The following is a 21723-nucleotide window of genomic DNA, read 5'->3' as shown; positions in this document are numbered from 1 at the left end:
GCTAAACGTCGGACACACTACAAGAAAAACACTAGTTAGGGACTGAAAATTCATGAGTTAACGACGAAATTTATTTAGTCAGTAACTCCTTGGATGGTAACTGGTTAATGACTACTTTTACCATTTAGTCGTAAATTTTCCGACCAACATTTGCAGTCGCAAGAAGACGTCCCTAAATTGCGGACTAAATATTTAGTCGCTAACACCTAAAATATAGTCACTAACTGAGCTCTGCAAATATTTCTGATTCTTGTGTTACTACGGAATTTGATTATTTGCGACTAATATAACGTCGCTAAACTGAATAATTTTCTTATTTCAAAATAATATTTTCCACAAAAACAGAAAATTAAATTTGGATTGAAGAGAGTTCGTTTGCAGTAAAATAATAACTAAAACATAAATACATAATGATTAATGACTAGAATATTGAAATTAAGATTCAATTTCATTGTAATCTACAAAACATGTTGAGGAATTGATAATATATAAATAAGAAACTAAAAAATCTATAAATAATTAGTGTGAGCCATACTCGATAACATATTAATAAGGTCAACAATTTCATCATTTTGAGTTTTGCAAGCATAAAGAAACCATTCAAAATGGAAATCAGCAGTGACTAATTATGATAAACTCTAACATGTAATATGTTACTTATGAAGTATGTTGGCGGAAACTTGTTTGGGGCTATGGGTGTATTACAAGGCAAAGCTTCATTGCCTGTCTAGCTTTAAAAGAAAAACTCTGATTTGCTGGCCCATCATAAATCTACTCCCGAAGTGCTTGGGTTAGTGTATTTAGTAACCTGCATCAATCCAATATCAGCTGAGTTATTTGCCTTAGAGTGCGACCCATAAGCAATCACTACAACAAATCATCACTTGCGCCACGAATCATGCCACACAAATTTAGAATTTGTGGCATATTTCTATTTAGCCGCGGGAAAAAAAAATTCTACTACAAAATTATAATCACATGATACATTTATGCTACGGGCAGTCCTTTTCCGTGGCAAATATACAATTCTGCCACGGTAAATTCTTTTCATGGCTAAATCATTTATGCCACCGAAAAATTCACTACATCGGCTCGGCCGAAATACTACTTCTCTATATTAAAAAAAGAATATTAATGAGGTATATTGTCCCTAGGTCTAAAAGAGCGCCAAAAAATTGGGAAATTTTGAAACGCCAAAAAAATTGTTTTTTAATTTTTTTTCTGGAGGCTTTCTCTGAATCTCTTTTTTTATCTTTCCAGTTTCGACTTTGTTCAGTGAGGGAGATAGGTAGGTTGGGATTCAAATAAGGCGGAAGGGAGGCATCTCAGATTTGACAACCTGCTTTATCCATCGTTAGTTTCCAAGATCATTGCAGCTCCAGATTCATAAATATTAAGTATGTTCTCATTTATGCTCATTAACGCTTTTTTTTCCTTGATTCAGTTCTCACGACCTGTCATTCACGAAGAGGAACCCTGAAGCTTCGATACGTTCCACACAATTAGCCGTTTTTTATTTGGTATATCCAATTTATTCTTCCCAACTCTGTTTATTCTTTTCTTATTTCTACTATTTCTTACCTCATCAAAATTTCAGCTTATACAATTTTGTTTCTGAATTTGGTTGTGAGAGTGGTCGTTCTAGCTTTGAGAAATTTCACAGTCTCTGAGGTAAAATCTTGTTGTAATCTGAATTCCTGCAATTTGATTATTCAATTATAATCTAGAGAAAAATTCCTGCAATTTGGTTGTTCAATTATAATCTATATGTTTTTCTCTACAATAGAAAACTTAGGGCAAAACTATTATCTGAATTCCTGCAAATTGATTATTCAACTACCGTAATTTTTGCAGGTTCTCCATGGTTTTGCCATAGCCAATTTTCAGTTTTGATTTTTCAGGCCTGCCTCGTATTTCTTCACTGTGTTTTCTTAATCTAACTATACCCATGTGTAACAATCCTTATTTTCAATGATGCTCCTTTGGGTTTGTTATGCTTTAATCAATATCTAATGTTTATTCTGTTGTAAAAGTATAAAAATAGAACACTGATATGAACACATCTATTTTATAGAATTTAGGACTACTTTAAATTCATATTGTGGTTTACATTGTGTAATTATCTACTACTGGTTTTTGTCCTTACCAATTTCTTTTTTTCTCTTGACTTTCCTCTCTATTTGCGCCTCCTATCTTCGGTCATTGACAGGGTATTTGTAATTTTCTTATTATAGTCATCAATGTTTGCTTTGTGCTATTTCTCAGAGTGGTAAGCCTGATTGCCATTTATTAATCTTTTGATTCATAATATGTGTAAAAGAGTCTTAAATCTTTGCCTAATTTTTGTTTCCTTTTGCCGGATTTACGAACTAAACGTTGATGTATGCCTTTTTGTCATCATTTGGTTATCATCTTTATGGAGTTTCCTCCCATGGTTGGTCCATCTTTTTCTCTATTGGTCTTCAATAAATGATTGATACGGATGCTCAAGTTGGTTTAGATCTGTTCTTCACGCTCAATGATGGAAGGTTCAATGTCCAATTCTAAACTTGCATCTTTCTCTTCTTATTTCATTTTGCTTTCTTGATTGATTCCTCTTATTATGTTTGAACTTTTGCTTTTTATAACCATCTAGATCCATATGATTTTATCTTTAACAATGCAAAAGCCCAAGTTAGTCAGAGCTATTTTTCAAGGTTAGTAATGGAAGTTTTATTTATTTTTCTTGAGTTTCATGCTTTCACCTAAATTTACAGTCTTTTAGGTTCTTATTGGTATGTACATGGAAATGTGGTTCTATTTGTATCCCTATTGCTTTTGATTAGGAGTGCTCATGTTGGGTGTTCCTGTTGATAAAATTTATTTTGCTTATGCCTTTTTTCTTGACTATTGAGAAAGCTGCACTTTTTAAGTTTGTTTTGTGTTGCTTCATTTTTTGTTCAGCTTTCCTCAAGTTGAGTTTTTAATTTTTTGTGTTGTTTATGGTCCTTTCAGTTCCCTATTATTTGCATTTGGATTTTTGTTTTCTTTCTTGGAGACTCTTTTAATGTTGTTTGCATACCTTATTGTTCATGTTCCTTTTTTTTTTCTTTCTGCTAATTAGATAATTACCATATATTTCTTCATTGATTTTTGTTTTATGTTTTTGTGCCTTTTTTTTAATTGATAACCAATTCCCATGTTTAATACTTATCCAATTTCCATGATGAGTTCAAATGCTTGTATTAGGAATTGTGCATTTTTGTGAGATACATGTATCTAATTTTATTTGATAATTTTTTTGTGGATTTGATTATAGACTATAATTCGAGTCTTTATATGAATTGCATTTCTTAATTGGCATTTACATCCGTGAACTTCAATAAATTGGTGTTTTTGTACTAATCAAAATTCTGACATTTAGCTTTCATATTTACCAAATTTTGATTCAGAAAGGTTTTGTTTTTGTAGCTCCTTTCTATGATTCTGTGAAAGCTCCTCCTGCTGTAATTGAAGTTGATATGCATTTCCCTTTCTACTACTTTAGCTTATTTCATTAAGGAAACTTCGGTTTTGTTTTTGCAGTATTTGTATAAAAAGTAGTATTCAATCTTTAAAGATCATATATTAGCTCTCAACTTTGAAGCAATACAAGTCTTAATTTCTTATCGAATTTCCTTTTTCTTAACTATTTATATGTTTCTAGTATCTCTAATTTATTTGAAGATTTGATCTATATGTTTCCTCAAGTTGAGTTTTTAATTTTTTGTGTTGTTTATGGTCCTTTCAGTTCCCTATTATTTGCATTTGGATTTTTGTTTTCTTTCTTGGAGACTCTTTTAATGTTGTTTGCATACCTTATTGTTCATGTTCCTTTTTTTTTTCTTTCTGCTAATTAGATAATTACCATATATTTCTTCATTGATTTTTGTTTTATGTTTTTGTGCCTTTTTTTTAATTGATAACCAATTCCCATGTTTAATACTTATCCAATTTCCATGATGAGTTCAAATGCTTGTATTAGGAATTGTGCATTTTTGTGAGATACATGTATCTAATTTTATTTGATAATTTTTTTGTGGATTTGATTATAGACTATAATTCGAGTCTTTATATGAATTGCATTTCTTAATTGGCATTTACATCCGTGAACTTCAATAAATTGGTGTTTTTGTACTAATCAAAATTCTGACATTTAGCTTTCATATTTACCAAATTTTGATTCAGAAAGGTTTTGTTTTTGTAGCTCCTTTCTATGATTCTGTGAAAGCTCCTCCTGCTGTAATTGAAGTTGATATGCATTTCCCTTTCTACTACTTTAGCTTATTTCATTAAGGAAACTTCGGTTTTGTTTTTGCAGTATTTGTATAAAAAGTAGTATTCAATCTTTAAAGATCATATATTAGCTCTCAACTTTGAAGCAATACAAGTCTTAATTTCTTATCGAATTTCCTTTTTCTTAACTATTTATATGTTTCTAGTATCTCTAATTTATTTGAAGATTTGATCTATATGTTTTTATAGGCTGTTAGATTGGAAATTCGATACCCATTGAAAGTTAAGGAGATACCAATTGGCCTCTAGCCTCATTGAAGTTTAAATTCACTGTTATTAGTGCTCAATTCACTTGAAAAAGAAGCTTAATGCCTCATCTCAAGGTCAGGAAATAGTGAGTACCTTGACTTCAAATCTTTTTAGACATTTATATTTTCTGTAAAGCTCGGGCATTCAGTTCCACCTTGTTTATTTTCTATCATTTCAACCCAAATGACTCATTCAAGTTAAGATATCTGAAGAATGACATAGTTAAGAGTGGAAAGAGAGAAATTATATACTATATTATGTTATGATTAGAGATCAGCATGAAGCATATACTTGTATCAAATTTGAACTTCGCTCCAAGGATAACAGGACCAGATAGGAAATTGAATTACATGCCTTTTTTTTTGTAATTTGTTGTTGATATTTGGCTAATGTAGTATGCACAAGGAAACTATCTTGTGAGTTCGTTTCAGATTTTATTTCTGTTAAACACATCTGCTAAGTGGTAAACATTTTCGCTGCTGTAATTAACTATTGTGTTATGTTTCAAAGATTTAAGTAGCAACCACATTGGGCAAAGCGCCCCATCCAATATGCATGTGACAATGCAAAACTTGCATGTCCACCCTTGATAATAAATATGATGTCATTATTCTTTATCAAAGTGCTTGTTCTCTATTGTGTCCGTCTATGCTAGAATTCTTATAAAATTTACATTTGACAGTTACCTTGCAGAAAACAATTTCACTTGAAGTATTCCATATGCACTCTCCTTTTTAACGCTATTGATGGCCATGTAAGTAGTCTCCCCCCTGCTGTGTTCTTCTTTTTATGCCAAGTGGTTATTGGTCTCTCAATTTTATTTATATCGTATCGTGCTTATATTTGTACTTTATGGATGCAGGTCTCTGAACAACAATTTTTAAGTAGAGATATAAGGGATCTCTACAGTCGCTTATAGGATTGTTGAATTTGTAGGTTTTTATATTACTAAAATGGAATAGAATTGAGAGATTCTTTTGCGTTGCTAAGAGTTTCTTTGTTGAATTTCATTGTTCTGAGTGATAGAATGATTGATGTTTACTTAATAATTATTTATGTTTTTTTTGTTAATAATGGTTAAAATTTTCGACTTTGTTTGTTTTTTATTATTGATTTTAGCGTAACCCTCTTCAATTCAAAAGTTACGTATAATCATAATATAAGAAATTAAAAATTAATTAAAAAAAATTGCTAAAGCAAAGTTTCTAGTCATAAGTTCTATTTTTGTCACGTTTATGCTCGTGGCTAAGCAAGATTTCTGCCACAAATGTTATAATTTCGCCACGGTTATGCTTGTGGCTAAGTGAGGTTGATCGATACAGACCACTATATCTTGCCACATATATTTTGCTCTTGCCACGATTTCTCATGTGGCAAAGGGATATGATTAGCCACGGAGCTTCCCGTGGCATAAAACCCAATTTATGCCACAACCATTATTTTCCCGTGGCCACTACCTAGCCACACTCACTTGTGCCACAGGACATTTATTTTGAATTTCCGTGGCTAAATGGTATAGCCACAGAAATATTATACTTGTGCCACGACTCTAACCGTGGCGCAAGTGATGATTTGTTGTAGTGAATATACTTGTTAATGAAAAAACTACAAATCCCAATATAAAACATGATTTCACACTAACAAACACATCTCATAAAATTATTAGGTATAATATATATCAGCAGTGCAAGAATTTGTACACATGCACACAAAATAAAAAGGCATTAAAGCATGATTTAATGGAAAAATAACAGAGAAATGGAACTATTATAGATAAAATGTACATACAATGAACACAACTTCTCAAACTCAAAGCAACAAACAAAAAAATTCATTTAGATTACCTATATTCAAGGTATTCGGAAAGGCACCTTTGCTACTCGAGCCTTAATATCCAGGAGATTCCAACATAGATTAAACACTAGTTATTGTCAAAACCACAAGAGCAATTACGCAAACAGTTTGATTTACACTCTTACTCATATCCAATTTCTATTGAAACCACATTTTCAGGCAAATTTGCATTAGCAAGGCTAGAATTCCCACTCCGTAGGGTGGTTAGCCTAGAGCAACCCCCCGAACAGACCCCTGAACTCCACTCCTGATCAAATTGAGGATCAAAACCAGTCAAACAATACCATAATTTGTCCAGCAGGGACACTTAAATTCAAACCTGGAACCTAAGATTACTTTTTCTCTCTTTACTTGCTTTTCTACAAACCTAATTACTAGAATAATCTATTTGCTGATGGGTTTTAAACTCGCTCCAAGGCACATGTATGCTACAGAAAAACTTGTACTTTTTATTTCTCCACATTATTGCAGTCTTATCGAGACTTCTCTAACATTTTCGTTAAGCACAAATGATTGCAGTAAAAGGGGAGAAATAAACAGATAGCGAAACAAAATAAAAGAAGAAAAACAGACCCGGGTGAAGTAAAGAAGAGCTGAAGGGAAGTCACCCTGAGCCTGCAGTTCTTTCCCTTTTTCTACATTTAGAGCTTCTGAAATTCTCTGAGATATAACAGCGCTGGCTTCTCTCTCCCACTCCTCCTGCTCATCTCGTTTTTACACATAATAATCCAATTCCTTGTTTAGCACTAGCCGACATCTACAAACCAGTAGTCAAACAATGGTAGAAAGGCTGGGAGTTCTCTGCTCAACTCCCAAAAGCCCCACAAAAGCATAAACCATACATTGAACTCTCCATTGAGACCTAAACAAGCTCCAACGATTTGCAGGCTCCAGCCATGACATCTGCTGAATTTGGCTTCCAAAATCCATAAAAAAAACGAGATATAAATGAACTATTATATAGAACAGTTTTCATTTTCATTGTTAATATAACTAAAATTACATAATAGTTCATAATCTAGATTTACATGTACAGACAATTAACTTTAATAATTTAAACCCACTTTACACTCTCTTTAAATTTCTTCACTATACAAACATATGAAAGGGATAAAGCATATACACAACAAGGGGATTCAAATTCCTTGTTCATTTTTTTTTTCATGAAAAACAAATAGAAATTGACCAATCGGAGAAATTGAAAAAGAAATCAAGAATAAGAATGAGAGATCAATAGAAAAACCTTAATAATTCTTCGAGGAGATCACTGTTGGCCATTTCTTGGAGGTCGAAAAATATCGCTACTTCGAGGGTTTTCGAGAGAGAAAGAGTTCTCTCAGACTAGAGACGACTGTAATAGAGGCAAGTTAGAGGCCGGTGGTTAAAGCTTTTGAAGAAAATAGGGGCAGCGGAATTAGGGTAGGAGAGAGAGGGGAAGAGTTGAAAGAGAAACGATCGGGGTTAGAATGGATAGGAAAGATTAATGGAGGGTTTTCTTTTTTTTTTAATTATGCTATTAATAAAATGAATTTGGGTGTGAAACTTTTGTCTTTTTTGTCTTTAAGAAACCTGTAAAGTGGGTAAAGTAAGTGTAAAATTTAGGGTCCACTTTCTTTTAGAGTTACTTACCAATAATATAGTTAGGGACTAAAATTAGTCATTAATTAAAGACTGATTATAATGGTTGTTAAGCCCAAAATATACCTAAAATATCATATATAAATACGTTAAATTTACATTGAAATCGTGCTAATTATATTCATTTAGAGTACTTTTACGTCTTTATATACTTCTTTAATGCAAGGTACTTAATTATTTAGTTAAATCCAAATAGGAGCTAAAACGGAGCTAAAATGAGGGAAAAACCTAAGTTACGTGCCAAAAATACGTATTAATCAGAAGACCGACTCAAGGAGACAAGAAGCAGCCGAGAGACGGGGAAAACATCCCTGTCGCGACTGAGATTCTCAAAATCTCAATCGCGACACGCTAGTATCAGTCACCGAAGATCGAAGTTTTTCAGCCTTCTTTCGTTCCCCCTGTCGCGACTGAGATTCTCAGAATCTCAGTTGAGACAGCGAAGAATTCTGCACAGCTTTCACATGTCAGAAATCCAAAAAACGCGTCTGTTCGTTTGGATAAAAGCGACCCTTCACCAGCGGACACGACCCTTCAATTACAACCATTCACCAACTATAAATAAGTGATTCATTTCATAATTCAGGGTTGGAAAACGTTGGAGAAATTATAGTTTAGAGAGAGTTGTTATTATGTTCTGATTCAGAAAAGAGTTAGAAGTTTAGATACATTTCTGTAAAAACAAACTTGATGTACACAAGTTGTTCTTAGATTAGTCATAAACACAGTAGTGATTAGTTTAGTTTCAAAGATTGTTCAGAGACAAGTTCTCATTCTGGTAGTGGACCTAGCGGTCTCTATTCCGAAGATTCAGCGAGAAGAACTAACGGCTGAAGCACAAAAGGGTCTGACAAACCTACGGAGTTTGAGGGAAAGATTGACAACCCGGATCTCAAAGTTTTTGTCAAAATGCTATCCATGTTTCTTTCTCTCTGTTAACTTGTGAAGATTCACAATTCATTAATAATACATTTATCTTATTCAATATATTCTTTCTGTTGTTATTTTGATGTTATTCTGACAAAATGATTTTCAAAGTAATAAACTGGTGTTTTCATTAAAACGTTTTACACAATTGTATTTACAAAGAAACTTTGTTGAACACTTGAAAAAATTAGTTTTTATGGATGATATGATCGTTAGCGCGACTTATCGGATATAAAATACCAATTTGATTAAGGTAGAAATCTGCTCCGATCTAGAGAGATTTCTACAGTTCGAAGCCATTTAATTGCATAAATTCTTGAATTATTACATGTTTATAATCTTACCAAAGTTATAGTTGCTTTCTTTGCTTAATGCGAATAAGTTTTATACATATTTCTATTTCACGAAAGCTTCTGGCTTGTGATTAATTCTCAAGACAGAGTTGTACTCTAAGTTAATATAACATTCTCATCTAATCCTAATTAATCCAAACCAATACAATTAATTAAACGATTTTCTTAAAGTTAAACCTAAAGACGTGAATAAAACTGAATTAAAATAAGTTTTAGTTAAAAAGCGTTCCTTGTGGGTTCGATATCTTTTATTACTACAAGCGTATACCGTGCACTTGCGGAAATCACTCAACATGGGTCATTAAAATTGGTCATTAACTTCAATTTTTCTTGTAGTGACAATCAAGTTTTTACGGAGCCGCCGAAAACCTAGTCCCCTGATTTCTATTCGAAACGTTGCAGGAAAAAGATGGAGTTCCTTTTGTGTATGTCTTTTTTTTTTAAAATGAATAGCATGAAACAACGTCGTTTCACTTAATTGTGAAACAACATCGTTTCATTTAATGAAATAGTAAACAAGCAAATATTGCAGTTCCTCTTTATCCTTTATTTTCCAAAATTCGATTTTTCTTCTCAGTTTTTCTTCTCCCCTTTATACGTTTGTTTTCTTCTCCAGCCCCGACGATGGAGACCATCATGACTCAACAAACCGCCACATTCGCTTCTTCTAGAACCTCTATTCTTCGTCGTAATTGATCTCTAAGTTAGTTTAGTTTTCAATTTTTATTTTAAATCCCTAACCCTGGGTTAGTTAGTATATTGTATATAAATGAGTTTTATTTCAATTTGTCTTTCAACTCATTTTTTCTTTCAAATTGACTTTCAAATTTTCTTTCCTTACTTATTACTTTGATTAGTATTCCGAATTGAGGGTCTTTCAACTTGTCTTTTGATTTCCAATTGGGAGTCCAACAATGTACTCTTTTGCTCCCAATTCTGAATATCCATCTTGTTTAAAGGTCCACTTCATTGTGCATTAACGTTACAGAAATTTTGTTGTTAAAAATTTGAGCACTGGGTCATTTGGAATCCTAATTCTGCCACTGACAATAAATGATTTTAAGAAAAGTCAGGGGGCTCACATGTACATTTTCGAGAGTCAATGAGTCATTTTAAGCAAATTGAGGGGCAAATATAACCTTTTCAAGGAACATGGGGTAGTTGATTTCTTTTTGGAAAATACAGAAGCTAATCTTATCCAACGAGGGGTATTGGCATTCTCTTTATCTCTGTATGCTTTATCAACATCCATAGAGGCGTGATAGGGGTCAAAAACCCCTATCTTTGGGTACGATTTTAGGACAGTTTTTAGTGTTATTTCATGAATAAGCGAGCAATTCTCGCATTTATATGCCTTTGTGTGAGTTAGTTAGGAATTGGAAATGTTTTATTAACTTTTCGTTATTTAGGCTCATTTTCTGATCATTTTAGGCAAATAAGGCCAAATGGCATGTATGTTATAATTTCGTTATCTTTTATAGCTAATTGATCCGCCAAAAGTCGCACCAAACGGAGCGTTTGCTCAAAATGAGCGATTGGCGGGTCAATTTAGCCTTTGGACTAATGCTATTTGGAGTTTTCGTGCATGCGCAGGGATAAGTTCGGGCAAAAATTACATCATGGGACATCGAGCGACAGTGCAGAAGCGTGCAGGGCAAAACCGCTCGTCGGACTGGCTATGTCAGCTCGCCGAGCAGCGCGCCCTGCTCGGCGAGCTGACCTGCGGGAATTGGTCAAAATTAGCAGTTTTGACCCCACGACTCCACGACCGGTCCCACGACTTCCCACCTGCATAAGGACACGAAATAGGTCAAAAAGAGGGCCCGAGCTACAACTATAAATAGAACTTTTCCATTGTAAATTAGATATCTTTTATCTTTGTAATTTTCTTAGCTTTCACCTTGAGAAATCCTCTCCACCTCCTCCATATCCTTCAAACCTCCATTGAAGACACCTCCGAAGCTCCGTTCACCGAGGATTGCTCAATCTCCATCCTTAAGTCCTAGGAAGACGCCTGCATTGGTAGACAGGTTCCCTGAAAGGGATTTTTCTTCTTTTATATTTTGTCTAGCCTCTGATCCATGTTATGAATCCTAGGCTCATTGTATCTTCGTGACAATACTTTCATCTTTGATATATATTATAGTTTTGTTTATTCAACTGTTTTATTGCTTTAATCTTTGTCTTACGCTTTGTCTGATTGGTTTAACTCATTCGATAATCCCAAAATTAAGTTGGCACATATTGCGAGCTGAATCTGACCTAGTCAGTGCCTATAGGATTGACGACCCTATAGAAGATTAAGCCCAAATTGCTGAGCCTTAGAGCTAGTTTCGGCCTTACAAGGGAATCACGAAGTATGGACCTCAAGAGGATAGGTAGGGTTAATCGCCTCGGACACAAGTGACTTAGATTAGGTTTTAATTCCGTTTGTCTAAACAATCTATTTTCATTATCATCGTATCCCTTCATGTTCCTTCGGATAATTACATTGGTAAAAGATCACCTAGGAGTAGTTTAACTTAATTAGGCGTAGAATAACTTAGTTAGAATTAGATAACTTAGCTAGGAGTAGTATAATTCAACCTAGGAGTAGATTAACTTAAGAAAAACCAAACTCAAAACCCCCAAAGCCTAGATAACACCTGAGACCAAGTAGCTTGATACTTGCAGAAATAAATCCTGTGGACGATACATGGACTTTCCAGAATTTTATTACTTGATAACGACGGGGTACACTTATCCCTTAGTGAGTCTCCTTTACGGGAGGCGCATCAAGGCGTCAACCGCATTATCAATAAGAGAACTGAACACATTATGCAACCTTGTATCCTGAAACCTTAGTGGACCAGAAAGTCGACCCTTAAAGGTAGCCTTATTGCCAGTGCTAGGAGAAGTGAAAGCAAAACCCGAAGAGGAGGAAGCCCAGCTGGTTAGCTGACCTTTATCTGTCAGTGCCGAAAAGCTTGTCTGTAGAGATGGGGATTTACCAATTGCTGAATGAGTGTTAGTATCTTGCCTTTAGGGAGTTAGGGAAGTCGTTCCCATATATGGTTTCTTGACACAAGGATCATATTTCCTTTTAGGCACACGCATCCATTCACCATATAGCCCTTCAGAACATGCATTTGGTAGTAGCCCGCCAGTCCTGCCAACCACAGGATTCTCTATAGTAGTATATTAAAACACCTTTCATAATACTGGGATAAGAACACGCCTTAACGCCCACATTTAGTACAAGCAGTATAAAGTCCTTCATCTTCGACGTGATAGATACAACCATTCAAGCGTAACTGAGCAACAAAGAGTTTTTTCAGGTCAACTTCGACACAAACCCGAGCAAACTTCCCTCGAGACTTCCTTTATTAGCTCTGATAGCTTTAACAAATGAATTACCAATCAACATAAGATCATCCTCCTGATAATACTTTAACGGAAATTCCAGGAATCTTTCCCAAATAAGTGTTGAGTCCATTGAAGTAGTAGAGGGCACAAAGGAGGGTGAACAAGTCTGAATCGTTAGATAGTGTCCTTGAACCGACCACGGGCCATCCTGAATAACACGGTCTTTATCCAACAACTTATCAAAATTAACCAGACGGAAGCCACAACTGAGGTCGATCATCGTAAATCCCCTTTCAGTTTTTCATACCTCGGTTGCACGGTTCCGTATCGCAATATAACCCACATTCCGGTCCAAAATTTTCACAACCAAAGCATTGGACCACGCTTGAGACCATTCTTCTACCAAATCTGGAGCAATTATGATATCCGAGAACAAAGGATCACCATCAACACAGCCAATATGTCATTTCCTTGACTCACGTAAATTGATCGGAGCTCTAGGCTATCCTGCATATGTTCGTCTGATAGCATGTCACGGTAGAAGCAAGGATAACGACAACCAAAATACTAAAGATTTGAGCCATAAATTTCTCAATTTCGACACAAGATTCTTATTACATCGAAAAAGTACATTGACTCCCCATAGTTAGACACATAACCAATTGCCTGAGCAAACATATGAGCAAGTTAGTTCGTTGACCAACAAATAAAATTGACACTACAATCTCTAATACTTTTTATTCAGGATTTGCAATCACCAATTATTAGATCAAGAGAAGAATTGTAGTTAGTTTCTTGTTTTAGAGCATATCCTAGTAAGTGTGAATCCGACTCGACAATAAAGTTCTTCCATCCCCGACCTTTTATCCAACTCAGTGCCTTAACCAAAAACAAATCCAGTTGAATATTAAATTATAAATCTTTAAAGTTTAATTTTTAACTTTATATGTTAATCCTTTTCAAAAAAAAAAAAGCTTTATATGTTAATCTTTAAATTTCAAAATTATATTCATGTAAAATATATACCTAAATATTAAATTATAAATCTAACAAAATTAATCCTTAGAAGAATCAAAAAAATTTAACAAAAAAATTTAATTCAATTTTTTTTTTATACAAGCCAACTAAATAAGTGGAAAGTTCTCTTAGGAAAAAAAACCGGAAAGAATCTATACTATATATAATTACGGAAGCAGAGAGAAATGAGAAGAAGTGTTTTAGAGGTCTTTTTGATGAGTTGTCAACGTTGTAAAAAAATCAGATTAAAAATATTTAATTAATTAAAAATAAATATTTAATTAATTAAAAATAACAAATTTATATTTATAATATATTAAATAATTACTAGCCTATTAATTAAATAATAAAAGAAAGCAATAGTTACGAGAAGATGAAAAAACACAAAGCAAAGGAAATCCAAAAGTCACAAATAAACTTCTATATAAAGCATGATAGATAGTATTCCACCATTATATTCATTGGTCACGATAGATAGTATTATATTTCTGAAGGTAAATATTCGATTTTTTTCATATGTTGTAGTTATTTTGTTCTCAATTATGTTGTTGTTTTATTTTTATTAAACAATAGTTGTTATAGTTTCATCTTTCAGATTCATTTCTGTTGTTACTCAGGTTCTATACATCTCGCTATCTTATCCATGTTTTCTTTTTTATTTGTCTTTTTTTTTCAAACTGATAGCTTCAAGCTTCAATTGAAGAAATTCGACAGAAATAGAAGATGAATGAACAACTAAAACCGGAAAACACAAAAGTGTTAAAAATTACAAGAAATTTTATGTTTCTCAAGGTAATTATTCAATTTTTTTTCATATGTTGTAGTTATTTTTGTTCTCAATTGTGTTGTTGTTTTCTTTTTATTAAACAATAGTTGTTATAGTTTCATTTTTCAGAGATGAAATTCCATTTCTGTCGTTACTCAGGTTCCATACCCCTCGCTACCTTATCCATGTTTTCTTTTTTATTTGTCTTTTTTTTTCAAAATGACTAAAATAAAGATTTTATAAATTTGTATTCTTTTTTAGTATATGTTGCTGGGTGTTATTGTTTCAATTGCTAACTTTTAACTAAAATTTAGATTTTCGGCTTTATATGAATTCAATTTTTAGCTTTCTCAATTGTGTTGTTGTTTTATTTTTATTAAACAATTGTTGTTATAGTTTCAAATTTCAGAGATGAAATTCCATTTATGTCGTTATCCAGATTCCATACATCTCGCTACCTTATCAATGTTTTCTTTTTTATTTATTTATTTTTTAAAATGACTAAAATAAAGATTTTGTATATTTGCATTCTTTTTTATATATGTTCCTAGGTGTTATCGTTTTGATTGTTAACTCTAACTAAAATTTAGATTTTCGGCTTTTTATGAACTCAATTTTTAGTTTTAATTGAAGTTAGATTAATTTTTCTAATTCGGAACATGTTGAAATCCACTCATTTTTTTAGTTTGAGTTTAGCTAATTGATATGGATTGTATTTTTTATTTTTATGCATTTTGGTACAAATATATATAAAGTTTCACACGATAGTTGTTCATTGAAGTTTGAGACATATTAAATAAAATATTAAAGAGATATTGGAATATTATACTTACAATGAAGTTTATTTCAATATAAATTATGTTATATTATTATTATTATTATTATCAAGAAGTTATTTTTTTCCAATTTTCTAGACAAGGAGATTGTAAGCGTCTAATACGCTTGATAAGATGTTTATTCTTGAAGAATGTGGATTATGCTAGATACGAATTCAAAATCAAGGTAAATAAAAATAAATTTTGATGCTAAAAATCCTAAAAATGTACATTAATTATGGATATTGAGATAATTGTTTTTTCAACATTGGCTTATATAATTTTTAACTATTATATTATGGTTCGTATAAAATTGTTAGTATTTCAAGAGTTTTTAACAGATGAAAATGAAATATGATCATAGGACAAATTATTGAAAAATATTAATTAAGAAAATATTATTATTTGAATCTCTTCAAATTCTCAAATGTTGAGCATAATGATTCTAATTAATATAATTAATTTCACATATTAATTATAAAACGTTTTTTTTGTACTGAGTGGTTACAATCGCGATTTAATTCTATTTAACTAAAATTAATTTATGGACTTAATACTTCATTAAGAAAAAATAAAGTGTTTAATTAATGGGTAAAAAATATTTTCAATCTCCTCTTATACGCTTATGTCTCGACATTCTCTCTTATTTTTTTTAAAAAAAAACCCGAGAGGAAGATGGTTCTCTCCTAATTATCTTTTTCGTCCCTTCATTTTTTTTTCAATTCTTTTGTTTGTTTTTCTTACTTACAAAATTCAAGAATATATAATTATTAGAAAATATTAATGAAGTTAAATAAGTGATATCTGCGAGTATGACTGATATTCTATATAATGAAAGAATGAAGAACAAATTGATCGAATGTCTTGATGAGATATTACGAGATGAAAATAGGAGAAATCATCATCTTAAACTGATTCAATTAGATATATTGGGTTATTGTAGCATAATGAATAATTGAATTCGAATACTTGGTGATCATGAAATTCCATCAACCAAAATAATTATCATCAAGATGAATTTGTGACTAATTCTTACGAATTTTATTTTTTTATATGTAACATATTGAATTGATAAAGTTTCTTCATATGCAACATTAGAAAAGTATTGATTGTAATAGTTTATAGAATAATATATTGATGATGCTTCCATTTTAACATAGATTGTAATTCTTTTGTATTGTAGATATAATATTTAATTTTAATTGTAGTTTAATTCAATTTTTGTTTAACCTATATTGTAATTCTTTTGTATCGTAAATATAATATTTAATTTTAATTATAGTTTAATTCAATTTTTGATCTTTTATTATATTCTAATATATTTCTTAATTAATCTGCTATTTTATTATTATTGTTTCACATAATATTTGGAATATGAAAATGTATTAAAATTCCTAAAAAGTACAAATCATTGAATTTTGTAAAAATAAATAAATCATTCATCTTTAGTTAAAATTCTATAAAAAAAGTAGTCAATTATTTTTAAAATTAATTTAATTTGAATTATCATTAAACTATATATATTAATTTCAAATATACATAATATAATTTTTTTTCATAGCATGATATAAAATTATTTAAAAGTAAATATGTCAATTTATTTATTTATCTAAATTATATAAAAGTTTCATACCCCGTGAATCGCACGGGTTTTCGATTAGTTTTTAATGAAAAAGAGAGCCGATAAGAATAGTGGTAGATAATAAAAAAAAAGGGTTAATATAGATATATGCTTTTATATTTGTTTGTATTATTATATATGTCTCTATATTAAATAAATAATTAAATATATTTTTATATTTTTAAATGACATTAAAAATATCTTCACATTACATTCACCTCACCTACCATCCCACCTATATCAAATAAACAGATAAATATGTCATCGTAATTGTTAACGACATACAAATATACATTTAATGGTGTGGTGACTAGACGAATAGAATTATGCCAAATAAGCTTACCGTTCAAATAAAGATATATTTGTTTGTTGTTAATAATTACGAGGGAGATTTAGATTTTTTATTTGATATATGGGCATATATTTGTATTAACCCATCAAAGAATTACTCTATCCGTTCCATAATATTTGTCTTTTTAGAGAAATTTTATTGTTCCATAATGTTTGACGTTTTGATTCGATAAATGTATATTAATTGATGTTTTACCAAATATATCCCTATTTAAGTTGTCTTTTATTTCAGGAATAGATAAAAATTAATTGATTGATACAATTAATACAAGGGTAACAAATGACCCTGTTTGGCAAATAGCTGTTAGCTGATAGCTGATTATATTAGTTGTTAGTCGATTACATTTTTTGTTAGTTGATTTGACTAGCTGATTATGTAAACTTTTTTTATAAAACTTAGTTGATTGTTAATAGATGTTTGGGTAAAATAATAAATAAGGACATAATAAAGTTTTTATTTGGGGTTAGAGAGTAGTTAATAGGGATAAAAATGTCATTCAAAAGAGATTGATCAATAAGTTAATTGAAAAGGCTCATAAAAAGAGCCTTTTCAAAATTAGTTTTTTAGACCAATAAGCTCTTTCAAACATCTCTTTATTAGAGGTTTGACTAGTCAAAATCTCTAAAGTGACTCAAATATCTAATTTTGTCCCCAAAAAGTTATTTACCAAAGGGTCAAAGTTTTTTTTAGTTAACATTAATTATATTTTTTAATTCTTGAGCCTTAATTTTAAAGACAAATATTATAGAAGACCAGAAGTATTAGCCATTTTATGATTTTAAGAAAGGTTGCAATTCATGTTTTCTGATTAATATAGCACAACATCCAAGTAATAGATCCATTTAGCACAACCTTTACATCAATATGATTTTTAGAGAAGCCTAACATCTGGGCCGAATTATTAGATTTCCATAAAAGGGCAAGCCCACTACTATTATTGACTGGATGAACAAAAGGGAAAATTACACAGAAATTCATTTTTTTAAAACTATTTATAACTATGTCAAGTTATAATTTTGGATTATATCAAACTAATAAAATAAGTATTTTTAATATATTTTAAGAATCGGAATTTATAAATTAGAAGTCTAAAATATATTTTTTAGGGTTTATGATTTATGAATTGGAGTAAAATTTTTAAATTATGATGTAAAATCATAATATTTTTTGTTTTGATTTTGATTTTCTTCAGAATCGGAAGTGAATGGTTCTCGATCTGTATTTTTCTTGGATGCCGTATTGGAGTAAATTGCACAAAAAATTTATGATTATAAACTATGAATTTTTTCTATTTCATTAATTATAAATTAAAAGATAAAATGTCTTTACATAATCAACTATTATATGTAATGAATCAAATAATCTTAAATAACTATTCATTTATCCAGCAAAAGTTTACAAGTGGTAAGAAGGTGGGTCAAAAAACTTGTTTTTGATGGGTACTGGTTTCCGAATCCGCCAAACGCACCCTTAGTTTTGTACTTTAAGTCGGAACTACCGAAATATGGCTGACCCTCAGTCAGTTCGTATGCTTATGAATTTGGTAACCCGTCTTAGTCTGCAATTTTTCTTTTTAACGGAAATAAAGTGTAATCGTTGGAAAGTTGAAGTGATAAAAAGAAAAGTTGATTATGATAATAGGCTATTTTCTTGGGAAAATTACACAGAAATTCATTTTCTAAAAACTATTTACAATTATGTCAAGTCATAATTTTGGATTATATCAAACTAGTAAAATTAGTACTTTTAATATAGTTTAAGGATTGGAATTTATAAATTATAAGTCTATAATATATTTTCTAGGGTTTATGATTGATGAATTGGAGTCTAGAACTTCTAAATCATGGTATAAAATCATAATATATAAAAAATAATGACATATTAAGAATTAAGTTTGGTGATATGACTTAGTTGTAATTTTGTACTTAATTATGATATTCATGTATTTGACCCTATTTTCTTTTTGTTGATCCAGTCAATAATGGTAGTGGGCTTGCCCTTTTATGGAAATCTAATAATTCGGCCCAGATGTAAATGGATCTATTACTTGGATGTTGTGCTATTAATCATGGTTCAAATACATGAATATCATAATTAATACAAAATTATAACTAAGTCATATCAGTAAATTTAATTTTTAATATGTCATTATTCTTTATATATTATGATTTTATATCATTGTTTAACAATTCTAGACTCCAATTTATAAATTATAAACCTTAGAATATATATTCTAGACTTGAATTTATAAATTCTAATCCTTAAAATATATTAAAATTACTGATTTTACTAGTTTGACATAATCTAAAATTATAACTTGACATAGTTGTAAATAGTTTTTAAAAGATGAATTTCTGTGTAATTTTCCCATTAATCATTGTGAGCTATTTGAGATTCCAATGTTATGGCATAACTTTACCTGGTAGAAGGGAATAGGGTCTCCGACCTTCATTGAAAAAAAGGTTGATTGTGCCCTTACTTTTCAACACTAATTTTCTGCGTTTACTATGGCCAAACTCATTAATATTGAAGCTTCGCCGACTTCTGATCATTCTGCTCTTTTCCACTCTCTGCTTCGATATTCTATTATGGGGATGAAGAAATTTAGATTTGAAAATAGAAATTTAGAGGATAGAATGAATATATATTAAAAAGACAATTTTAACCTTAATGCCTAGGCTGGATCCGCCTGTCTTATGTACATGTGGGTCCTGGATCCGCCTAGGCAAAAATCATGTCGTTTTTAGGCCGGTTTTGAAAAAATATTGTTCGGGGCTTGAATTTAAAAAAAAAAACTATACCGATTGTTGTGTTGGAATAAAAACCGACGTTCGATTTTTCTATCATTTTTCAGCTTGACGTACTATAGATCAGGGGTTAACACCAATGCTCTAGAAGGTTTCATTGCAGAAATTGTGAACCAATTAGAAAGGAAAAATAGGCCACCTACACACTAACGATAGATGGCATTATCTAAAGACAAAACACATCTTTGTGGAATATGGAGCGGTATTTGGTCAAGATGTCACAATTCGTGAAAAGATAACACCGATGTTGTACAGAATTTACCTAGACAAACCGTCATTAAGACTAGAATTAATAATATTAATAGAATTCCATAAAGATGTGCTAGAGGTCCATGATGCACCTATGATCTCTATTGTATCTAGTGCATCAAAAGGGGTGGTTAGTTTAAAGCTGCATGATGTATTCAATAACTGATATGAATTTTCTCTGTAGTTGCTTCCACTACGAAAGATTTTCATGACTGCGAAACTATCGAGTTGCTGAAATAAAATGATTTCTAACACATCCAATCGTATAAATACATCTCAAATAAGTTTCAATGTATAAACATGCTACTTAATATAACTCTAACCTCAATAAGACTTTAAATCATATGAAAAAACATGCTGCGATTTCATGTTATTAGGGAGCGTTTGGTTTAAACACCGGAATCGGAATCGGAATCGGAATGTGACGGAATCAGAACCGGAATGACTATTTATTTAATTTGTTTGGTTGTATCTGGAATCGGAATATAATTTCATTTGAAGTTTTAAAATCGCCGGAATCGGAATGAATATAATATTTTTTTGTTAAATAATAACAATTATAACTTACAGTTAAAAATAAATCTCTTTCAAGAATTGAAACTTCATATAAAGCTCGACTGAAAATCAATGGTGTAACCTAGTTTGGTCTAATTGGGCGAAAAGACAATGGAAGCAACTAATATTTTATTATTTTCAGCATTATCTTCCTTTTCTTCAGTCCTATATATGATGAATTTTGGAGCATGTGTGACTGCCTTGTTCAACCATGTTTGAGCTTTATGAACCTTCTGATCTCATTTCTCCAGGAAATCCATACTCTTGCTTTTGTGTTGCAGACAACACATCACGACTGATGCTATGAACGTGCTTCACAAAAAAGACGGATAAAGGGGCAAGGCATGTGAAAGTGGGGAGGAGAGATAAATAATTAATTCATTAGGGAATCAGAATTAATTCCTTGGGGTGTAGGGAGGAATGGGTGATTCCCATATAATAGGGAATCAGATTCTCATTCCCTTCATATTTTGTATAACCAAACATTAACAAAGGGAATTAAGCATTCCCATTCCGATTCCATACCATATTTTGATCTAACCAAACACTCCCTTAGATGTAATAAGATTGAAACTTACATTCTTTCCGACCTTTGCCATTGAATTTGATAAAGAAAATCTATCAAAAATTGTAGCCAAAACCGCAACAGTTGTTTCGCATAACACTAAAATATAGCTATTTCAAAAAAGTTAATAACAAAATTATCTAATTTGGTAAGATGTGTCGTAACTGGTCTAAAAATATAAACATACCTTTGAATTGGGCTATTTTTATAATTAACCCAAAAATAATTTGTAATTTAATCCAAATCTTTTTTTTTCTTTTGACAACAATGATGCCATGTTTATTGACTTGATAAAG

The 21723-nt window shown here is 31.2% G+C and overlaps 2 long non-coding RNA genes across 3 annotated transcripts; one reads left to right on the top strand and one right to left on the bottom strand.

Moving 5' to 3' along the window:
• Window positions 1-459: 459 nt before the first annotated feature.
• Window positions 460-7901, bottom strand: LOC136219475 (uncharacterized). Of its 2 annotated transcripts, none has more exons than XR_010684173.1 (3): window positions 7661-7901; window positions 6408-7333; window positions 460-808 (listed from the first exon to the last, which is right to left on the bottom strand). It is a non-coding gene; the product is annotated as an uncharacterized lncRNA (long non-coding RNA). The 2 variants fall into 2 exon arrangements; XR_010684174.1 differs by having other exon boundaries at window positions 6991-7333.
• Window positions 1326-5281, top strand: LOC136219476 (uncharacterized). Its single transcript, XR_010684175.1, has 4 exons — window positions 1326-1353; window positions 1445-1520; window positions 4504-4637; window positions 5246-5281. It is a non-coding gene; the product is annotated as an uncharacterized lncRNA (long non-coding RNA).
• Window positions 7902-21723: the final 13822 nt, after the last annotated feature.

This window comes from Euphorbia lathyris, chromosome 2 (assembly GCF_963576675.1).
Source record: "Euphorbia lathyris chromosome 2, ddEupLath1.1, whole genome shotgun sequence".
Lineage (NCBI taxonomy): Eukaryota > Viridiplantae > Streptophyta > Magnoliopsida > Malpighiales > Euphorbiaceae > Euphorbia > Euphorbia lathyris.
Note: the sequence above shows the minus strand (reverse complement) of the source record. Positions and strands in the feature narration are given on the sequence as shown.